The sequence below is a fragment of the Dipodomys ordii genome, unplaced genomic scaffold, assembly GCF_000151885.1.
Source record: "Dipodomys ordii isolate 6190 unplaced genomic scaffold, Dord_2.0 Scaffold79, whole genome shotgun sequence".
NCBI lineage: Eukaryota > Metazoa > Chordata > Mammalia > Rodentia > Heteromyidae > Dipodomys > Dipodomys ordii.
The window spans coordinates 475,132-483,448 of record NW_012267295.1 but is presented as its reverse complement, the minus strand read 5'-3'; positions in this window follow the sequence as shown (position 1 = coordinate 483,448).

The window sequence follows — 8,317 nt, the reverse complement described above, 5'->3', positions numbered from 1 at the left end:
CACATGCACGCCGTTACCTTTGCAGCCGCATCCTCCCTGGCACTTGCCCCAGACCCCCTGACAGCTGGGCGGCCAGCCGCCCTGCAGGAAAACAACTCCCGGCTGAAGCTGAAGCTGAAGCCGGGGAGGAGGGGAAAGAGAGAAACCGAGAAGCAAAAGGAAAGGGGGCAGTTTCTCCTCCTTGTCTGTCTCTGCCTCCTCGCGCGCAGCTCCTCCTGCCCAAGCCGGCAAGTGAAGTCACAGGGCTGGGGCGGTGACATCAGCCGAGCCTCTGACATCACGGGCCCTGCCGGATCTCAACTCTGCATGGTGGAGATGGAGGAGCAGCAGGGAGGAGGGGTGGAGAAAGGAGGGAGGGGAGCACTCATCCCTCCATCACCTTCAACTGAGGAATGCATGTGCCAGTGGAGGGAGGAGGGGTGGACAGAGGAGGGGCTGGCGGCTCATCTCGGAAGAATGTTTTATCTCTATAGATAGGGGCGATTATGTGTCTATTTATAATTGGCCCAAGGGTAAGGCTTAGAAGGGGTGAATGCCCACTGCAGGTAAGAACCCTAAGTCACAGCTATTCTGAAAGACCCTGGAGGAAAGTCAAGGGTGGAGGCTCACACGCACCTACTGTGCACTGGGTCCTTGCATCCAGCACCTTGGGTGGTGATCAGGGAGGAGGACTCCCTTTCCCCTGGCAAGGTTCCAGAGGCTGCCCAGCAGAAGATGGCTGGATCTGAGACCAGGAGTCATGGCGGGGGGGGGCGGGGGGGCACACAGTGCTGAATGGCCAGTAGGCAGCTTGTGGGCATTCTGACACCTTCGCAAGCCACCGGGGAGATGCCTGGGCCGAATTATTCCACCCAGGCAATACCCAACAAAGGTAGGTTTCACCGAGAAAGCACAGAACAGCCCCGCACTTCATGTCCAAGTCCCACCTCAGGGGCAACACGGAAGGGAAGTTTGGAATCATGGCTCTGTCCCTTCAGTGTCTGGAAGTGGTGCCAGTTTCAAAGGGCTGAGCGCCTATGATGTGCAGGCACCTCTTATCCCATGAAAATGTCTGAGAGGTTAAGCTCCAGTGCTCCAGGCTCAGAGAGGAAACTAAAGCCCAGGAGGTAGCAAGGGAATAAGCAAGAACCCCGGTGTCCAGCACTTAGACTCAGGACCATGGCCAGATCCTTGGTCCTACAATGGCCCCAGCTGTCCCTGTGCTATCCCTGACCCTGGAGGCGGGGTTCTCCCTGTCCAGAGCCCATGAAAGCCATGGTGCTCCCGCCTGGGCCCTCAGGAGAGGTCCTGCAGCCCACTCCGTCCTCCATTGTGCTCCTGTCCGCCCAGGGCCCCAGCTGACTTTCACTGTAGGCCCAGGGCGGCACCCTCCCCTCTTTCCTATGCACCGGGCATCTTGGCTATCAACTACCAGCTGTCCTAGTCAGCACTCCCTGCAATTGACCTGGGGCCTACTATGCGCGCCCAGCTCCAGTTACCCTGTCCTTCCCCTACCCAGGATGGCAGGGTTACCAGCTGGAACATGAAGCTGCTCCCACTGCCTAGAAGTACATCCACCCCTCCTGGCCTTTTGCAAATCAATCCTCAGTCCTTGGGGACTCTCCTTAGACCCCCATCAGCACGCCCCACCAAGCAACATACAGTATTACAGACCCTATACAGTGCACAACCCACACCAAGCACTCCACAAACCTAGATGAAGGACTACTCAGAGAAGAGGCACTTACAAGTGCCAGACAGAAGAGCAGAACTTGGCTCTCCAACCAGCCACACTCTTCTCCTGCCTGTGGGCCTGTGCACATGCTGTTCCCCCCACACACACGCCCGAAGTGCCTTCTGCAACCTCTTCCTCAGTTATGTGAGGATCTTAACTTAGACATCGCTGCCACTGGGAAGACTGACCCCAATCCAAGTCAGATGCCACTTTCCATGTTTTCCCCCTCACTGCTCCTGCTACATCAAGGAGAAGAGCAAGTAATGGGAAGGGATGGGGCGGGCATGTCGGGCAGTGTGAGTGCTCAGATTCAAATCCTGGTACCGCCCCCCCCCACCTGTATAACCAGTGATAAATCACTTTGCCTGAGTCCCCTATACGAAGTTGGGAGCCAAGGTCTCAGCAGTACAAGACCCTCCCCAGACTCAGGGAGAGCTGCACCGCTGTTCATCCACCTGCTCTGCCCCCATGGGATTTGGAGTTCTGCCAGGGACACATGCCTATCTTGCCCACTGAGTCTTGGCACGGGGTGTGTGTAAGGTGGACGTCCAAGCAATTGCATAGAGGGGATCTAGGCAAGGCCAGCCGAAAAAGCCAAAGGGAGAATGTGTGTGGGCGTGTGGGCGCATGTGCATGCATGTACACAACTATACCAATACTGGGGCTTGAGTTCAGGTCTAGGTGCTGTCCCTGAGCTTTTTCACTCAAGGCTAGTGTTCTACCACTTGACTCACAGCTCTGCTTCTGGCCTTTTGGAGATAAGGGTATCATGAACTTTCCTGCCTGAACTAGCTTCAAACCTCCATACCCAGATCTTAGTCTTCTGAATAGCCAGGATTACAGGTATGCGCCACCGGCACCTAACTTCACTGGGGGAATTTTTATTCAATTTAACAGGTTCCTCCATCAAGCTTGTCTGGTTTTAAATCTTGACTCTATCAATTCCTTCCTGAAGCAAGTTACTTAACTTCTCTGTTCCACCTGTAAAATGGGAGCAAGAATATAGAGGCTCCCTTATAAGATTGTAAGCCAGCTTGAGATAAGGGACACAAAATGCTTAGCACAAGGCAGCCCCTAGCAGGAGCTGAGCTGCGTCAGCTGCCTTTATTACATTATCTGATCAGAGTGTGCAAGGGGCCTCAGCAGCCAGAGCAAAATCAGAGGTACAGTGGGTTTGTAGGGAAGGAAGTAAACGTCACAGGAACACAGGCTGGGCTCCCACATAATGGTACCGTACCTCACTTTCTTCTCCCTCTTGATGACATGCTACTCCCCTGAGAATTTCAGTGGGTAATTTCAGATAAAGAATACAAACAATCATGCTTGCTAGCGCAGGGCGCTAAGCAATCAGTGTGGGCACGCTCCTCATCCCCCCACTGAACCCAGGCCACAGACAATTCATCTAGAACTTTGCACACCCCGCAATGAGTGGGGTAAGACCACAAGCAAAAAGCAAAGGACAGAGAAGGGGGACTTGGAAGGGGGAGGTACCAGGAAGGGCTTCCTGGAGGAGGTGGTTGTAAACCTAGGTGAGGCGGGAAGTGGTGGGGGGGAGGCAGCAGGAAGCAAACAGCAAATGCCATGGACCAGGCGGAGGGAAAGTCAAAGGCAAAGCTTATTTTCAAGGTGGAAACTCCCAGGCACATTTGGCAGGAAGGGTCCTGAGGTCTCCATTTTGGAGCCTGGGTTTTTGAATGGCTGAGCTGGAAAGTTCAGGTCACCCAGCCTCTGTCCTGGGCAATTTACTAAATCAGGGATTAAGACTAACATCACAGAGACCTGCACACCTGAGCTGGGAAAAATGACAGAATCATCTGATCCAACCATTTAAAGGACTGAACTAAGTTCACCCAGCTTTTCTTAGCTCTTTCTTGAGCAGGCCAGGATTCAGCTTTGGGCAGACTAGCTCCAGAGTCTAGGTTTGTATTTATTTTTTTGTGCTGGTACTGGGGCTTGTACTCAGGACCCTGGGCACTGTTCCATAGCTTTTTCACTCAAGGCTGGCACTCTACCACTAGAGTCATAACTCCATTTCTAGCTTTTTGGTGTTTAATTGGAGAGAAGAGTTTCACAAACTTTTCTGTCAGGCTGAGTTGGAACCATGATCTACAGATCTCTGTCTCTTGAGTAGCTGGGATTATTGGCATGAGCCACCAGTCCCCTCCCCCCTGCATTGAGTCTGGGCTTTTAATGAAGATATTTCGCTGCTTCTCATCATAGTATGCATCCATCCTGCATGCATGCATGCCTTTTCCATCATAGCCTGCATGCATGCCCCATCTATCCCATCCTGACTGCACGTGTGCACAGGTCCACCCCATCCTGTCATGCATGCATGCACCTGTAATCCCATCATGCATGTATGCATTCAAGCAGTGCTCATTTCAGCTCCTGCTGTTTCGGGCATTGGGTTGTCAGCAGTGACTGCACAGCCAACCCCACGGAGCCCCACCTGTTCCCACCCTGACCCTTGCAGCCTTGTGTTGTGTGCCCAGCTGTTTTGCAGCTCACAAAAATCAGTCCTGAAAAGTCTTATCTTCAAAATTGAGCTACTCAAGACCACAGACAGCTCTACTTCTGGGAAACCACAAACCAAGCCCCTTTCAAAGGCCACTGCGTTGCTTGACTTGGGGAGGGACAGTGAAGATAATCGATCCAGTGTCCATTTCTGGACAGAAGATGAACCACACAGAGGTCCAAAGCCTCTGTAGCAAAAAAGAAAAAAAAAAAAAGGAAAGATCCTGCAAATCAGATCTGGGAATGTTCTGTCCAAAGCATTGGAAACAAGTGAGTGAAAGGGGCAAAAGTTGAGTTCTTTTACTGCAAGAGCTTTTGACAAGTCAGTCAAAACTGGGTGAAAAAAAAACACAGGCTAATGGTACATACTGGGTAACAGAAAGCCCTCTGGGGTTCACAGACTTTTTCCACCAACAGATGGGCGCTTGCTCTGTTTCAGGCATGCATACTACACTGTTCCACCCCCAAAAGGCATAGAGCTGAGGAAATCGAGGCTCAGAGAAAGGAGGCTGTGCCCAAGGTCAACATAGGCCTGGCTGGCTCCAAAGATCATGATCTTCCCTCAATACCTGGCAGTACCACAGTGCAGCCCTGGGTAGTCCTCATTCCCTTCTTTGGTCTTTGATTTCTTTGTCCTCAAAATGAAGACACTGGGGAAGAACAAGAAGTCCCTTACCAAGGCTGAGCAAAGTGAATCATGCTATAATCCTAGCAAGATCAAAGCCAGCTAGAGCAAAATGTTCATGAGATCTCCTCCCCAATCAATAAATTGGGTATAGTGGTTCATGCCTGTGGCCCCAAATACATGGAGGCAGATAACACCAGAAGTGAGCCCCAGGAAAAGCCACGAGACCCTACCTGAAAAACAGACTAATCATAAAGTACAAAAGAACTGGAGGCAAGTTTGAGGATTTAGCTCACTGGAAAAGTGCTTGCCTAGCAGGTGTAGACCAGACCCTGAATTTAGTTCTCACCACTAAAAACAAAAAAAAAAAAAAAAGAACTGGAGGTGTGGCTCAAGCAGTAGAGCACCTGCCTAGCAAGCACGATTCCTTGAGTTCAGACCCTAGTGTAATGCCAAAAAAAGGGGGGGGAGGGGAGACAGAGGGAGAGAAAGAGAGATCTCCGGCATTCAGTGCTTTAGTCAGAAGCAACCACCTTCACCTTGCTTCACCTCTGCAGACTGTAAAACTGCCTGGAGTAAAGCAGGGGACAGCTGTTCTAGCTATGGGCCCCTGGGTGGGTCAGAGAAGTGAGGTCTTTTATACCCACTTTACAGATGGGGCCCTCAATACATACACACTCTGGAAGGTTCTCAGCAGATCTGCTGTTTCCCAAGGAGCAGAGACAAGGTAAGAGGGCCCAGAGGCTGCTGGAGCTAGAATTAGTAGCAGCGGCCTCCTATCCCCCCACAACTGGGGAAAGAAGTTATTTTTGCCTGAGATGGCCAGGCAGGAATCATGCCTCTCATTTTACAGATGTGGAAACTGAGGTCCAGAACAGCAGAATGAGGTATTCAATGAAGCCACATCTTAGATCAGCGACCCTGAGCACACCAGCATAAAGGGGAGACAAAAGCCAGTGGGGTGGGCCAAGATTCTCAACAGAACATCCCTGGGGCTGGCAACCTGCCAATGGACCACGAACAAGCGGTGATCTACCCACCCCTGAGCCATCAGAAGCCCCATAGCTTGCCCTGGGCACAGCTGCTACCCTGGCAGACCCCCAAAGAGCCCCCCCTCCAAGAACTGCTACGTTCCCAAGCTTTTTTCTCATTCCAAACATGCCAGAGCCCCGCGGACCCCGGAGGCTGCTACTTAGCGCCAGATTAATCACACCGAATTCTCCATCTAGATATTGCGTGCAGGCCGAGCTCCCACCGCTAATCGCCGTAATATTCTCCTCGGCGTGTGCAGGCGGCCGGGGCGATGTTCCAGGAATATTAATTCTCCACAGTCAGCTCACTCCCGCCACACGCATGCGCCCCCTGCATTGCTGGCTGCTGCTAGAGGAGCGGGCCTGGCCAAGGAGACAGGGGCTCAGGGGAGCCTGGGCCAGGCCCCAGCCCAGCCAGGCAGGAAGCAGGGGACCCAAGGCCTGGACAAGGTTTGGGGGCTGGACTGGAGATGGGCTTATACTTGCAAGAGGGTCTGCCTGCATTCACCTCTCCCTCTCTCTCTTAGTACCCACCCAACCCCCTGCCTCTGGGCATGCAGGAGGTACAGGGTCCCCCCAGAGAAGCTGCACAGCACAGACCCTCTGATGTGCTCTCAACATGGCAGTGCTTTGAGGAACGAGCAGCCGGGAACTGGCTAATCCCAGCCAAAAGGAAAAGGAAAAAAAAAAAGTGCACACACAAAAAGGAATAAAACCCTTTCATCTGCTCAAAATATAAAAACGTGGGTGGCAGAGGGGACCTTAGTGAAGGGAGCTGGGGCTTGGCTGTGGGTCTGACCCGGCCCAGGAGGGGGTAGGTTGGGTCTATGGAGTGACACTCCTTCCTGACCCTTTCTTAGCACAAGGAAGGGACCCTCTCTCTCTCTCCCCGTAGTTTGGCTGGTCATCAGGAGCCCAGGGAGGACCAGCGGTGGGGGAGAATGGCCTCTGCCTTCTAGGGGGTCACCCAGGGGATGAGGACTAGCCTGGACCCGGCCAACTGGCTCTGACCACTGGGCCTCTCTCTCTCTAGCAGGCTGTGGCACCGCTCTAACCAGAGAGCTCCTTGGGAGAGGCAAGGGAGTGGTCAGTCCCCGTGGCACACAGGGACCCAGCAGGCTTCCTGCCTACCCAGGGCGGCTCTAAGAGGAGTCAGATCTTCAGGGTCTTTCACAGTGGCCCCTCTTACCCTGTCTTAGTTCAACTGCAAGTCAATCACATTCATAAACACTCCTGTTACAAGTAAGGAAAGGGAGGCACAGAGTAGTGACAGCCAAATCAAGTCTTCAGAGCATCAGCATTTGAATCCAAGCCCTCTCTTCCCCACAACGCAGCCTCCCTCCTCGCCCCAGTCCCTCTCCTCTCTGAGCCACCATCCCTTTTTCTCCTAACTCCCATGTACCCTTGTCCAGTAATCCACAGCACTTACTGAGTACTTGCTTCCCAGGCTCCAGGGATTTAGAAACGCAGGCCCCTCGAGCTTACAATCTGGCAGGAAGAGTAGTAAATAAAATCCAGCCTTCACCCTGAGTCGGAGCTCCCCTCCATAGCCTGGGAGTCAGGGAGGGCTTCCAAGAGGAGGTGGTCACCAAGCAACCACTGTAGGGGCAGGGGAACCCGTCTCCACACCATTGCCTGGGCCACAGTGGGCACATAAGTGTCCTAAGGCTGCAGGGTGTCACAGGCCTGAGGCTTAAACTAACTGGCCTGGTTCCCGGGCTGCCGCTGCTCAGTACAGCAGCTGGGTGGTCCAGACCCTGAGCCCCGAAGTGGAACTATATCCTGACAACACCCTTGGGGGACAGCAACAGCCAAGAGTGGCTTCTGTTAGCTGTGCATGCAGTGAAGTCTGCTTCCCAGTGTCAGTGAGGAGCGCAGGGAAGGGGTGGAGAAGGTGGGATGGGACAGGGCAGGGCAGGTGTTGGCAGAGTCCAAAGCAGCTAAACTGGCTCCTCTGGCTCCTGCAGCCTGGCCTGGCCCAGGCCAGGTAAAGGTAGAAACCTAGAGCCCAGGGTGCTAAGGAGGGCCCTTGAATCTGAACTCAGCTGTGAGAGGCAGAGCCTGGGGAAAACATAAAAAGGTGAAATCCTCCTAAAGAAGCAAGTGGCAGGGAATGCATGAGGGCTTGAAGATCAGCCCAATTCCTTTCCTGCACAGATGGGAAGGATGTGGGGCAGGCCCTGCCTCCTGGCTCTCAGGGCAGCCAAGGCCTATCCTGGCTGAGGAACACCAGTTGATCCCTGACCCTGTGGACCAGAGATGTCTGTCCTGGGAAAGTTCTAGGCACCTGTCCTGCACGAGTCTCAGAAACATGAGAAAAACAATGGGCTTCTCTCCCGTTTCTCAGATAAGGAAACCAAGGCCTTGAGACACACATGTCTCAAGTGTGTGACACACATATACACACGTGAACATTTGGGGACCTCCCCT